General features: G+C 32.6%; 1 protein-coding gene across 3 annotated transcripts in view; it reads left to right on the forward strand.

The window, feature by feature from the left end:
- Positions 1-305: 305 nt before the first annotated feature.
- Positions 306-14,116, forward strand: part of LOC110996691 (slit homolog 3 protein) — a 121,637-nt gene continuing 107,826 nt past the window's right edge. For 2 of the 3 annotated variants that reach the window (XM_022264503.2, XM_045630601.1), the window contains exon 1: positions 306-534. The gene's annotated coding sequence lies outside the window, so the exon portion shown is untranslated. The remainder of the gene's footprint in view (positions 535-14,116) is intronic. The other variant, XM_045630602.1, reaches the window with a different exon arrangement.

A 14,116-nucleotide genomic window follows, 5' to 3' on the forward strand; every position in this document is an offset into this window, starting at 1 on the left:
ATTATTCTACGGTTCCAGATAATGGATAGATAGGTATGATGCTAGCCATCAAGTAAGTATTATTTTTTATCTTCTCAACATTTATTTCAAAGTATGTAGAAAGATGTCTTCAGTCTATAGGTACAAAATTGATTTAATATAGTACCTAATGTTTCGTAACCATCAAACACAAGGTTTAATGCCAAAACTATGCAAAAAAACTTATTTGCTATCCATTTTTCGTACGCACACGCGGAATGCGCTCAATTCGTTCAATCATTCAGTTCCCCTCAGCTTGCGCCGCGCGGCGTCACCGACCGCCGTTCTGCCGCTCGCCGCTCAGTCATTCAGCTGCCGCCGTGCAGAGTGGATACGATGCTATTACTCTTCGCAGCCGCGTATTATTCTTCGTAATTTTTTAAACTAGTGTGACGTGTATGAAATTACAACTGTTTATTTTTTACCAAGTACATGTGCAGATAATGTGTTGTGTTACAAACGTGTTTGTTATACTAATGTGAATTTGACTTGGAAATTGCTCAAGCCGGTTCCGAGGTACGTGAAATTGTGGTTAATCTTAAATGTTAGGCTATAAACATAAAAGCAACGGGTTCATGCGATTACGTCTTAAATAAATATGTGTTTGAATGGTACGATGACTAATTATTATCCAAGGTTATTTCTTGGTAAACAGTGACTATTCTCAAGTGGGACGGTGTGCTGTTTTCACGCTTGAAGATAAGATTAATTGTTTTGATTCGGTAATGACTTAGGATTACCTTCTAGGTAATGTAAGGCTATGCAGCTGAAAAATAATTGAAGCAGTTGTAAATGAATGAACTGAATATGTATTCATCATTTGATAAATGATAACAAAAATGAGATTAGTTTAAAATTTGAGATTAGCTGGGAAATACTAAATTTTGGTAAATAAAATGGTGATTGCTAAGATGCAAAGTCGAATTAATTGGTATTTTTATTTTCATAAAATAAATTAAATCAGTGGATAGAAAGAAAGTCCATTGGTGCATAGCCGGGATCGAACCTACGACCTCAGGTATAAAAGTCGCACGCTGAAGCCACTAAGCCAACACTGCTTTATATATTTTTATTCTCGCAATAATAAATTTCTTTCAATGCCTCCAATATCTCAGTTTGTATTGCAATGAAACAAAAAACAAACTAATAAAAGGAATTAACGGTTCATTCCCTTCCACTCGTCCTAATGAAAATGGAAAATGATTGCGATTCATTGTTATGAATGAAATATTAAAATGAACTAGATCACTGAAGGTCAATAAAATCAATTGGTCATTCCTGTCTGTATTAGAAAACCAAGTTTCGCCTTAAATTGTGTGGTTACGGGTTCTTAAATCAATAAAACTTATTAATGAAGATTTAAAAAACTTAAAATTAACCACAACTAAATATGACTATAACAATAATAAACCGTAATTTTTTAAAGAAATAAAAATTACCCCATACTCAAATTCTTTATTTCACAAAAAACATGATTCATAGCACAGATCTATCTCACACACGGCAATCACCGTCCGTCCCTAATTTCTTTATCAACTGCTCTCAGCATATCATAACTTTATTATTACAGCTTCTTGCATAATTGTTTGAATCATTTCGTACACAGAAATATACATATTTTTAAATCGAATGTAGTAAGTAGTAGACATGGGGAGAAATTGGCAGTGCCAAAAATAATTTTAGAACTGTTTCGGAAAAACGCCTTTGTATGGCAATTAAAATTTACAATAGATTACCGAAAGAATTAAAAGATCTTCCGACTAGAGTCTTATTTAGTGCATTACTTTTGGAAAAAATGTACTACTCAATAAATTATTATTTGTGTGAGACATGGTAATTTATACAAATTTAATAAAGTATGATAATTGACTTACTTAATTGATATGAATCTGACTAATAATGTAAAATCTAAACTAAGATAAATTTGCGCGCCACTGTCTGTGGCAGAATATGCGAACGACTGACGATTGTACCACCTTGACATTTTGTACCATATTCTTGCAATGAGTAAATTATTATTATTATTATTAAAAAATGAAATTCCGAAATAGTAACATATTTTTTACTGTATGAAGTCGCTCGGGAATTCCACACAAGGCAGACACGTTTGTTTCTTTATTTGAAAGTACCTAGGTACTTATACAGCCCTCTGAGTTTTCGAGACACGTTTTCAATTTTCGGTTATTATATGCCTACTTATCTCGTTAACCAAGAAACCTATTAAAATAAATATTAATGTCATAGATATAAAGAGAGCACAAGGTTTCGTTTTTAATTAAAAATATGTAGGTTTCCAGTCCCAACCTATTTATTTAAAGCATACTAACGAACTGCGGTTTGCTCCTTCATTTTTAACTTTCTTTAAGAAATTTCCAGAACGTTGTTCTTTATAGAAATTACTCGCTCTTGGATTACTATCAAAAAGACTATGCATATAAAAATTAGTTTTTGTTATCACTTAGGTGTCGGCTTTGGGGTTACATACGTTTTTGGTTGATTATATATAATTTCATTTTCTCTGAGTTACTTATTTCAGCCGCAGCTATAAGTATATATTATAGCAGCCTTAATTCAACCCGTAGCTGTGCAATGGCATTATAGAACTATAGTATAACATTTAATCACATTAGCCCTCCAGATAAATACGCAGGAGATGAAGCTCGTCCCAACTCCCAAGATAAGGCCCTACATCAAGGCAATTTGCGTTATGCAATGTTACCATTAAAACTTTTTGGGACATGTTTTATCTTATCTTACAAGGACGATCTAAATTTAAGACTATATCAGCAAATCTGAATTATATTATTACAAGGTATGAGACTTTTGTAGGTATATCGACACTAATATAATATTGTTTGGTCTGTTTCATTGACGCACTTTTCAGTAACTACTGATTCAGATTGATAAAATTTTTACTAAATTATGATATCTATTCTCTAGAAGAAAAATAATTTCAAAAGGCTTAGACCATTCATTAAAATAATAAACAAAGCAGGCAGTTTAAGCTCATACAGTTTAATCTGCGATATGCTTACATTCAACACCTACTTATCAAAGTACAGTACTAAGAAGGCATTGTAATACTAACGATAATAATATAGTATTATGCACGTACCACAATAACTAGCTTACTAAGAACCTTACAACATTCTTAGTATTGTCAATTAGATCTTCTCATCTGTTGGTGAAATAATATTTACGAAGTATTTAAAATAATATCCCGTGTATGAAAGTAACTTTTCTAAATTGTTATTGTTACAGCTATTTTTTAAACTTTGTTAAATCTATTTAAGCAATGCCGATACAATGTTAGAATAGATTTTCATTCATATACAGTAATTTCGGCCGCGCAAGTAGGTAATATTTAATTTGATCTGGCCAACAGCGGACTTCTGGGAACTCGTTTTAACTTTAGGCCTTTGCCAGCACGTGTCTAGTTTGTCTACTTTTAAAATCGCTTTTGTAGCTTATATCTGTTGTCGGTTGTAATTCATATCGTACAAGAAATTGTATTCTAAGAATTTCTGCTTGGTTTATCTTCGTTTGAAACATCGTGCTCTCAAAAATAAAAGGTATAATCTCTACTCTCCTACAAATCGTTTACATTTTAATAAAAGCCTTATATAAAGTTATATTTATATTTGATTATCAAATATCATTCATTAAAAATCATATGTAATAGGTTCGTCTCTTTGAATCACGCCAAACTATTCGATATCAATGTAATGTAATGGAATTTGTTAAACTCATGTATGTGGTGGTAATACGCCGCCCGCCTATTTGCGAATGTAATTACTTTGCGGCCGATATTGTTTAAATGTTCTTGTTTATGTAGATTGATTTTGTTATTGGGTTATGTACTGGATATATGAGACTTTTGTATAAATTAATAGTCTGTCATTATTCATATCATAAAAGAAGTATATAATATATACAATACTAGCAATGCCCCGCGGTTTCATATTATTGTTAACATAACAATCTTATTTTACTTAGTTTCCTTAGTTTTTAATTACTTCGTTTCACATATTTAGATACAAACATTTTTTGTCTCATCATAATGTAGATTTTACTTAACAACGAATATATGTATATACTTATATATATATACTTATATCTATTACATTTTTAAATTCGTAGAATGTCCGAAATTGTAAATTTAAAAATACTCTACAGGTATTGAAAGTATTTTTTTAATCAGTCCAGGAATTTTTAGCTTCATTATTATAAATTGTTTAAAATAAAAATTCAAAATGAAAAACTTTCGTCTTTATAATATAGAAAAGAGATTTATTTGAAGAATTTAAATGTCCTACAACTTCCTTAAATACATCACATTTGACGCAGTTTTGTTTTGTGGCAGCAAAATAATTTGATGTTTCGCCATTGGGTGAACACGCGATGACAGATTGTTTGTGGAAAAAAAATCTTATTGTATTTTTGTTAGGGATCCCTATTTTGATAATGTAATATAGTCTATGTCAATCAGTGAAGATGCAGCTTTCTTATGATTACCGAATTCTTGATATCGGTAATAAATAAGTAGTAACTAAATATTAGAATATGTGTGAAAACATTACAAACATACATACAAAAATACTAATATTTCCTCTTTATAATATTAGCATTCTTCTGAAATCTTCTGTATTGCTCATCTTTTATGTGTAAGTTGATGGGGAAAAAGTCCCATATGTTTACGCCATTAAGACATTTTAATGTTTACATTAATAGCTTTTACTTAAGCCGTTTAACAGGTGCTCTAAACATTTTAGAACTCTAAAAAACTTAAGTGGTTAGTCGAAGAGCTATGCTTCGAATACTTATTTGTTCTCTTTACTTTGTCTACGAGTTTTGTTATGTATTTGTAAATGTATACATGTACTGTTATATATATATATATATGTATGGAAAATTTTATATACCTACTATAATTAGAGCAAAGTATATAAATTTATTTAATTATATTAATATACAATTACAAACTAAAAATATATCTAATAACTAACCTTAAAATTTAATTATTAAAAAATATTATTAAAAGGAGTCCCTTTAGGCAAGGTTCCGAAGATACTAGCAGCGTTCCCCCTTTGAATAGCTAGACTAATTCTTTGTGCGAGGTAGCTGCCAGCTCTTCGTTCTCCTGTGATGTCGACTAACCTTTTTGATATTTCCTTAAAAAGCTTTAATGCGCTAGGACCCCACGGACCAAGGGTCTCGACACCGAATGGGACAAAATCATATTCAGAGCCTAGACCCCTGTATATAATATGTATTATATTACGTACAGTCTTTACAGTACCTGGCTGAAGATAAGAGTAATGTTAATGTCACGAAAAAAGATTAATATAAAGTAAAAATTCAATTTTTAAACTTATTGCAATGATAAAATATCGATACTGTTGAAATTGACTTCTGACAATCATCGAGCTCAATCGTTAGATCGTCTCAATTGTACCAAAATAGATTGGTGTTCGGCTCATGCGTTGAAAGGCTTAAACAAAAAACGTGAATAAATTTTACCTAAGAACTAACTAAGAAGCCACACGATGACAGAGACAAATACACAGACAGGTAAAACTTATAATATCCTTATACATCGGGGGTTAATAAGAGAAACAAACACTACATAAAGACTACGGAGCGGCACACCCAAAAGCGTTTTTGCCGACATAAAATTCCGCCTGGCGCCCGAACTACAACCCCAATCGTGACATTCATATCTATTTTTCTAAAAAACACGTGCTACCACGAAAACAAAGATAACACGCTCTTTTTACGCTCTATTATTTATTTAACGAATATGGAAGCGGAATTAATCGGCCGTTACACAGTGAATTCAGAAAAACGTTTTAGAACAAAGTTTGAAGGTTTTTGCAGTTTTTATTCGAAGGGGATAACAGCTGCCGTTGCTTGTCAGCTCTAAATATAAAATCAACATTTCATTTTTATTATGAGCCGTGTTGGAAGTATCGGGTTTACCAAAACAAATGTAACATATGACTACGTGAAGGATTCACGTAGTCCTATGTTACATTTGTTCTTCAATGTTAATTAAGTTTCCTAGTTTATTTGTTATTTGGGAAATAGAGAAGTAACCTATATCGTTGCGTATGATACGATTACTAAGCACACATTTAATTATGTTGTTATACTTTTAGTAAAAACTTATTAAGTAAATATATACAAAATGGGGGCCGCATTATGCATAATGTATCCGTCATAGTTTTGGGTTGCTAATTTCGAGCGTCGTTACAAAATAATGCAAGGTTATGTTTTGTAATGTAAAGTGAAGAATAATGTTTATCCACAAAACTTTTTCGTATATAATTATTTTAGCTATTATTATAAGTACCTTATGTTACAGTATCCGACTCAAATGGAAACCGGAGAAGATTTATTAAGATGATGATGAAGAAGAAGATGAGATAATAGAAAAGGGTCATTCAGGACAAATAGGTCGAATTAAAATTGTATTTATTTGAATTAATAATTGACTGTAGCGACCCTCGCCCGTAAGGTAATGATTAAAAATAACCGATTTATATATAACCCTTAAATGAGAAGGGAATTCTAGCACAGTTTAACAACAAATACATAATTTAATTGATTTCTACATAATTGTACTACATTAGCAAATGACTAACCGAGTGGAGAAGTAGAATTTTATGTTTTTAGAATATTAATTCCCAACGGAGCTCGTCGGTGCGCCGCGCCCAGTCTAAAATATTAATCCGGAAAATTGAAATCATATCATGAAATTGTATCAAGTTGCGTAGTGTGTATACAGCCGACTATAATTAATCCCTTTACATGTTAAAATTAATTAAATTCAATGTGCAGTAGTTCAAGAAGCGTTAGGGATTGTTTAATAGAATTTTAACTATTGGTTATTTAAGCTAATGCTAAAGCTAATGTAGTTACGATATTAGAATTTTTCCCTCACTGGTCGGCTATAATGTTCTAACACTATTACTTAAAGTTCTGCAGTCCAACATGCTAACCACTGGACCAATGCGCCAATTATCGAGCGGTAGACGAATACTTTTTTCGCATATGCAAAGTACAACTAAATATCATCCACTACGCTTTAAACTAATCCGCAAACTTGCCGAGTTTGAGAGTTTAAAATGTATTTTTAATCACTCCGTAATTCCCGGGACGTTTTGCCACGGTCTCCGATGTATGGACTAAATAAAATGTGGGTTAGTACGTCGCATCTCGCCGAGGGAAATTGTAAATGCGGCTCATTAGCGAAATTAATTTTAATGTTATATGTATACGAGTTGTCGTTTATGTTTTTTAATATTTATATAAGAATTTTACCATTTCTAGACACATATGAACTGGGATAGCTCGTAACTTCGTTGGCAAGTAGTTTGATGACTACTGAACGTAGGAAATTATCACATGACAATACACGATTTAACGTTAAGTCTTTGATAACGTCATAACTGAAATGCAGCTTTCTTTTGAACTATAATAACAAGGATAAAAACCTACTAATGACAGTACTTGAATACATACTGTATTTAGATTTATTGCGCATGGAATATAATATGTTTTAGTAATAATTTAGGGTCTAATAGCTCCCTGAAATGGGTAGAAATAACAAAGCACATTTGCTTCAGTGAAGCAATATTTTTATTTGAGGTAAACATTGTATAATATGATGAAATTGAAGGTATTTACAAACAAAATGTGAGCGAGGTTTGTTTGGGCCTTGTTCACGTAGCACTGAATAACATTGCACTAACGCGTTTATGCTTCCCGATGACCCAAATCATAGGAGGCAGAGGAGTAAAAACTATTGGCAGTTACTACACTTACGTCCATATCAAGAAATGCGGTTTTCGGAACAAACACCACATAACCACAAAAATATGATAGCGTACGAAACATTACACATAAAGATACGTCGAAATATTATACATATACATATAGATGTCACCAGATGTAAATTATCCACGTGCTGATCAAAAAATTACTGACTATACTCGTGACAGCTCATTATCACTTGATTATCGCTCAATCGCTGATTGTTATTGTTTTACACCCTTCTATCGTGCAAGTAACAGAAACATGTGACCAAACGATGCAAATAGAAACCCTTGTACAGATTCGTTGAATTAGCGCCTATCCGTCTCTCTCAGACACCATTAGTCCGACAAGGATGTACGACACAGTACAGTCTATGCAGGTGCATTGGTGACGAATAACTAGCATACAAATTTTACCTCTATTTGCTAGTAAACAGAGTTTGCTTTAGCGTGCGTATAATCAGTTATAGTAATTATTGGGCTGTGGGTACAAATATTACACCGTCACTGCAGGTGTGCGAGCGACAATAGTTGACGCCATTGCATATCTTAAGTCCTAAAGAATAAGGCTGGTTTTTTGTAGAAATAATTTTCAGTAATTATCGAGGTGCGACAAACCCGTTACTCATTATGAGGCTAGTCATAATCAGTTGGCAATACAAAGTTAATTTATTTAGGCAAGTTGGTAATTAAGTTGTAACTTTGCTGGGGATTAATTAAAAAGTTGCGTTCGCTGTTGTAGCGGTTAATATTTATACGTAGTTCATTTAATGTCTAATTTCCGGTACAAGTTCAAGTTTTTAATATCTGCTACAATTTAAGGTTGGCTGTGAGAAGTTACTAAGGCAACCATAGAGATAATTATTTTACGGCTTCGAAACCAGCAGTAAAGTTCTTATTACTACTTTTATAACACAAGTTAAGGCCGGCAACGCATTTGCGAGCCTCCTGGCAATGTCAGTGCCATAGGCGGCGGTATCACATAACATCATTATCGAGCTTTCAAAAATATTTTACGTCGTACATATTTAAAAAAAAGGGACAAAGTTGTGGACTTTACCTACCTAGAATTTACTAAAAACTTTTAATTAATTCCCAATTAACAAAATGAAATTAAATTACACCTGAACTTTCAACAATTGCCAAATACTTATCATGTCACATAATAAATGTATAATTTAATATAACTAGTCAGATCATAAGATCAAAGCCTATTAAACAACATTAAAGGATTTGCCTGCTTGTGAAATAATTAAGAATATAAGACAGGGCTCATATAAATTTACTTTGTACCTGAAATTAAGAGGGCTGGGAGGTCGGAATTTGCAAGTAATAACTACTTTGAGCTTCCTTCAAGGGGTTTTTAAACGGCGGTTTAATTTTATTACAATGTTTTCAAGTCGTTCTCAAGAAAATAACAAGGACTTAGTGACACTATACTAGATCTACGTATTTTCTGATGTCCATCATTGTCAATCGAACTTATTTAAACCAATATTGTTTAAAACTATCGGGGTTTTAGTGGTTATATATTTAGGCGAGTCGGTAACCTGAAATTATTGTTAGGCAAAGTCAGAAGTAAAATAAAATAAAATACGTTTATTTTGGAACATAAGATCATCTAGGTATCACTTATTCCACGTCAATCAATTCGAACTTGTAGGCATCCCTACTCATCGGCAAAGAAGACAGAGGGTGTAGGCCGAGAGAAAAAGCCGGCGTAAAAAACTCTCGGTACTCTTTTAAAAAAGCAAATCATCAAACAATATTTAAAACAAATATATCAAATTAATTAGAGGTAGCCTGCCCAGCATTAGTCCCAGGCCCTTTTATCAACTAGATAATCAATAAGTTTATAGTAAGCCTTTTTACACAGCTTTTCTTTAATACATTTCTTAAATTTATTAAAAGGCAGAGATAAAAGAGCCTCTGGGTTTAAAGAAGACTATCCCTTTTCCCAAAAAAGAATTACTAACTTTACATAGTCTAGTACGGGGAAATTGCAGCCTGCGTTTGTTGCAAGTATTGACATTGTGCGTATGTTCTAATCTAGTATATTTATCACTATTTTTGTATACAAACATAATATTTTCATAAATATATTGCGAGGGAAAGGTAAGTATATAAATTTCCTTGAATTTATCTCTCAGAGATTCCCTACATTTTAAATTATAGATGGCACGAATAGCCCTCTTCTGCAGAATGAAAACAGATTCGACATCAGCAGCGTGACCCCATAACAATAAGCCATAAGTCATTAAGCTGTGAAAGTAACTAAAATAAACAAGTTCAGCTGTATCGACATCAGTCAGTGAGCGAATTTTTTTAACTGCGTAAGCTGCAGAACTAAGTCTCTTCGCCAATCCGTTGATATGAGGGGACCACTGAAGTTTTGAATCCAAGGTGATCCCAAGAAATACAGTTGTATCATCCAGATTCAATTCCTCATTATTTATAATTGGTCTAATACCCATAACCCTCGCATTTCTTGCACAAAATTTAATGCATTTCGTTCTTTTTTCATTAAGCAGAAGGTTATTCATACTAAACCAATATTATAATAACCTATATATAAATAGTACCACCAGTCTTTATGATATTTAAAACATATCGGTCCATATTAGTAACTACGACGTATAAGCTAGCAAGCATCATGTAGATAATAAGGAAAGCGACTACAATGAAATACATTACAAGGTATATATACATATGTGTAATATTAAATATACGAATGCCTCAGGTGCAAGAGTGTGAGACTAAAGAAGGTTAAGTTAAGTTAAGAGAAATGTTTGATTTTAAATAAGTTACGAAATGTTACCGGACCGGAGTTTGCTTATCTTCAACTAATTATTGAGGAATGCCTCTTAATTTATTTAGTTTTATTGAAGTGTTAAAATTTTACAAGTTTGATTAATATTGTGTGAAAGGTGTTATGGTGTCTGCCTATATTATGTTTTCTGTAGTAATTATAATTCATTTACATTGATACCATTAGGTATGTTGCTATTAACATCAATAAAATAGGTATTAATATGTATATAATTTTTCGAAACATTGTGTAAAAGGAATTTTAAAATCTTTTTTAGTTCTTATAATAAGTTTTAGATATTAAATATTAAGACACTAACTGGTAAATATAATATACTTGAAGAGTTGTTGTGTACAAAATATATAAACGATTCTGAAATAAATTGTGACATTCATTAGTAGGTATAATACGCGAAATAGAATAATTTGAGGGTACGACCAACCAGACTCCAGAAAATACTCCACTCCTAATATGGAAATTGTATTCGTTTTTACAACAATCTCCCAAGTGAAATTAGAGAATTATCACTAAATAAATCAAAAGTCCTCGTTAAAAGAAAATCAATCAATAAAGCTTTTTATAATTTTTTTTCTAATACTTAAATGATCCTAATCCTTGGGATTGATTTGCTGCAGTTCAAACAATTTGTATGACTCAAAACTTAGGCATCAAAAAGAGTGGCGGAAAGTTTCTTGCCAGTTCTTCTTGCCCGCTGGAACTGGTAGTAAATGTAAATTTACAATTAATTTAATTTCTTTTTTGTGGGTCATATCATACGATATTTTGAGTTTATATAATTGTAGGAAATACAATAGTTCACTGTTGTCTACATTCGGTTTGGCTGGTGAAGTAATAAATAAATCAGAGAATAGACAACACAGAACTACCACGCCTCGACGTTCTATTCCGTAGTGCCGTAATTATTTGTAATTGGTCGGTCAGCTCGAGCGCCCTAATCACCGGGTGTCTTCGATTGTACGCACCTCATGAATACTCGTAACCTGTGCTTAAAATAATACGAGCCTTTCTACTCCAGCTTTGTTTAGTTCGGAATAGCGTTCGTTAATCATTGCTGATTTTGCTGCTTCAGAACTCCAAATACACAGTTATCTGCCCAACCTGGAGCCAAAAAGATATACTTATAAAAGATATAAGATCACTCCTCAAACTGTCGTTATAAGTATATATTAAAAGAATAGTGTCTATGGACACACTACAGCTTTAATGGAGATAACACTTCGGGTGAATGGATCAGAAGACAGACACAGACAGAAATTGTTTATGTCAAAAAGTCATTTTAAATTATTTCTGTTAATTTGTATATTGTTGGGAAATCAATATATATAGCCAAAAAAATGAAATATATTCCTATTAAAGCGTTTAAAAAACTATTATTTATTTAAAGTAAATAATTAGGTCATATGATAATGTAGTGAAATATAAACATAACGATGTGATAGTCTATAAGAATGTGGTAATAAGTGACGTCATGTATTTTGAACGACGCGTAGACAACTTTTCATATCGAAGCGAGTCAATATTACATATATTTTTAAATTATTAATCATTTTTATTACGGCGTATCCAAATGATTAATAAGTTATCTATAGAACGGCAATAGGAAAGTTTAACAATTAATTGCAGTGCACGCGGTCCAATGCGCGCGGTACGACGCAGAGGTGCGCCATTGAATATTTAACTGAAAATGGAACGCGAACTATGAGTAATATACGTGCTAAGTGTCTTTCGGTTTCATCTTTACCATTAGATAAAGGGTTTTTAATTTATTGGTTTCATAGCTGTCGATTGTGGGGTCCTTAACTTTACTTACAAATTTCAGTCACTTTAGAAAAATATTAGAACACGTCGAAGCAACTTTTGAAGCCAAACAATCGTTAAAACTTTTAATCCGTTTCCATTAGTCTTAGTAGATTTGCTGATAGAGGACAAATCTTTGTTTTCAATCTTTTTTTATATTCTTAAAAAATATTGACCATTCAAAAGAGTGTCGGAGAGTTTATTGCCAGTTCTTCTCTTCCGTTCTACGTTCTTGATTTACTGATTAAGAACTGGCAGTAAATGTATAATTAGAAGCATTCAATGTTTATTTCTTTTTTTATGTTCTTATGTAAGTATACATTGATTTACCTACATTAATAAATGATTTTTGAGTTGGAGTACATAACGTTTTTTTAGTAACAATTTACGTTGTTTTTGAGTTAAAAAATTTTTGAAGTGAAGTAGTCGTTTTCTTAGTAGAAACTAAAAATAAATATTCGTTTTTTGCACTGCAATTCTATTTCTTATTTAGCCATGCATGAAAACAAAATGGCGGCTTGTCATTTGATATGAATCGGCCGTGAATAATTCGCCATTTGTTGACTTTCCCGCCATTATTACTTTTAACGGTTTAACAAGCTATTTTACCCATCTCTTTGTGGACTGCAATTGCCATTGTATTATTTTTAGGGTCGTACTAAGTACCGAGGGGTGCAAAGTTGCGGGAGCTTAGGGTCTGACTTCTCATTTTTAGGCAGACGAGTTGTTAGTTGTTGGTAGTAAGTTTTCTGTGTTCGTCTAAAGAAAAAATATTTACAAAGCCTATTCTCCTACCTCCACATACATATATGTATAAATAAATTATCCGTACAAAACATAAAAACGTAATAAAGCATCGAGTATGAGCAATGTTTGGTTACATCGCCGCGTGATTTATATTGTCGCGTGAAATCGCGGCACAAAACTAGCGAGCTATAATGAAATCGGAATTGAATGCGACACAGGCGGTCCAATAAATCGTCCTATCTGATCGCAGGGTAGCGGGTTCAATTATGTTTCACGTTGATAACAAATTGCTTATTGCCGTCAAGTTTCGTCATTTTATTATTCAGAGATGGGATGCGATCATCGCGCCACATCTGCCGCTAGTTTTTAATCGTTTACGATCATGAACAGCGATAAAAACATTTTTAAGCAATAACGGCAGCTATAAAATATATTTTTCTGTTCACTGACGCGTAAAATATACTTAATCCTAACATACCTAAACAGCAAAATTCGTCGGATGGTGTTAAATGAGGCTGAAGGTCCTCGAAAAGCTCATGTCAAATTCAAATTCAAAATCCGCTACTCTATTTAATCGCCAAGTTTTTGTTTTACGCAACGTTTGTAAGGAGCTGAAAGCATTACACCTACACACATTACTTAAGATGTCATCTTAAGAAATTAATAGTTACTGTTAACTTATTACTATTAATAATAATAAAATAAATGAAAAACAAGTAATGAGCACGGTCGGGGCCAGCAACGTTTAAACTGTAAATATCGATTTAAAAGTGCTAACTTATTAATCCCGCGATCACTCGACTTTAATAATTTTCCCATAAAGCTCTATTTCGGTGAATAATGCGTGGCGCGACCGGCAAAAAGGCAACCGATAAAAAGGCGCCTAAAAAATGAGCCAGATCGCTGT

Source organism: Pieris rapae, chromosome 12 (assembly GCF_905147795.1).
Source record: "Pieris rapae chromosome 12, ilPieRapa1.1, whole genome shotgun sequence".
NCBI lineage: Eukaryota > Metazoa > Arthropoda > Insecta > Lepidoptera > Pieridae > Pieris > Pieris rapae.